This window comes from Talpa europaea, assembly GCF_964194135.1.
Source record: "Talpa europaea genome assembly, chromosome: 4".
NCBI classification, from domain to species: domain Eukaryota; kingdom Metazoa; phylum Chordata; class Mammalia; order Eulipotyphla; family Talpidae; genus Talpa; species Talpa europaea.
In genome coordinates, this window is record NC_140070.1 from 11,803,121 (window position 1) to 11,804,693 (window position 1,573).

At 48.0% G+C, this 1,573-nt stretch overlaps 1 pseudogene across 1 annotated transcript; it reads right to left on the bottom strand.

Annotated features, from left to right (window-relative positions):
• Window positions 1–377: 377 nt before the first annotated feature.
• LOC311170091 (large ribosomal subunit protein uL23-like) lies at window positions 378–1,265 on the bottom strand (annotated as a pseudogene). The gene has a single exon. The product of its transcript is annotated as a large ribosomal subunit protein uL23-like (transcript).
• Window positions 1,266–1,573: the final 308 nt, after the last annotated feature.

Sequence of the window (1,573 nt, forward strand, 5' to 3'; positions counted from 1 at the left end):
AGCTGTCTGCAGCCTCTGTAGGGCGGGTTTGATCCTGACCTGCGAGCATCCCACATGGTGCAGCAGACCTCTCCTGTCACACCCGCTGCTCCCCTCAGCAATGTATTTCAGTCCTTCTGCATGTTCTGCTCCCTTCTCTGCCTCTGATGAATTCTCTCACCCTCCTGCGCCTCTGGCCTGTACCCCAGCTCTTGTATAAAAATAAACAAATCTTAAAAAAAAAAAAAACACACAGAATAGGGAGCAGAACAGGCAGCTTGACTGAAATACACTGTTGACGGGAGCAGCGGGTGACTCAGGAGAGGTCTGCTGCGCCATGTGGGTAGCTCCCTGGCCAGGGATCAAACTCATGCTGCAGTGGCTGCAGATAGGTTCATAGGTTGCATCTTAACCCCTTGAGCCATCAGGGAGGCCCTCTCTTAGCAACTCTCAAATACGTAATGTGCTATGAACTATATACATTACATTGCTATGACTTGTTCATATTATAACTGGAAGTATGTACCCTTTTTTTTTTAAATTAATCTTTTTTTTTTTTATGGTGAAAAATTGTATTTAGAATTAGCCAGCTGGAGTCAGTTTAGATGATCCCAATTTTGTGGCAACATCCAAAGCATCATAGTCAGGAGCCAGTCGAACACAGGCCTTCTTTTCTCCATCAAGTCTGATCAGGGTATTGACCTTTGCCACATCAATGTCATAGAGCTTCTTCACAGCCTGTTTGATCTGGTGCTTGTTGGCCTTGACATCCACAATGAACACAAGTGTGTTGTTGTCTTCTATTTTCTTCATGGCTGACTCATTGGTAAGAGGGAACTTGATGATGGCATAGTGGTCAAGCTTGTTTCTCCTGGGAGCGCTCTTCCACGAATATTTGGGTTGCCTTCGGAGTCGCAATGTCTTGGGCCTCCGAAAAGTGGGTGAAGTGCGGATCTTCTTTTTCTTATGGCTGTGGACGCCCTTCAGCACTGCTTTCTTGGCCTTCAAAGCTTTTGCCTTGGCCTAGGCTTTGGGAGGGGCAGGGGCTTCCTTCTTAGCTTTCGGCGCCATCTTCGTGAAAAGCTTTTTTTTTTTTTTAAACATTTTTTTTTTAAAAAAAGATTTATTTATTTATTCATACAAGCACTGGGTACAGTCAGAAGCGTGGGAGGGTGAGAGAATTCACCAGAGCCAGAGCGGGGAGCAGAGCAGGCAGAAGGACCGAAGTACCCTGCTGAGGGGAGCAGCGGGCGGCAGGGGTGGTCTGCGCGCCATGTGGGACCCTCCTCCGGTGACCAGGGAGCAGCCGGGGATCGAACCAGCGCTGCAGAGGCTGCGGGCAGCTTCACAACCCAGTGCTCAACCGCTGTGCCACCGGGGAGGCCCTGGAAGTATGTACCCCTTGATCCACTTCATCCATTTTGCCCACTGTCTCCCTTTCTGGCAACCACCACTTTGTTCTCTGTATCTCTGAGCTTGGGCGTGTGTGTCTTTTTAAGAGACTTATATAAGTTCAATCACATGACGTATGTTTTTCTCTAACTTGTTTTACTTAGCATAACACCCTCAAGGTCCATCCATGTTGTCCCACGTG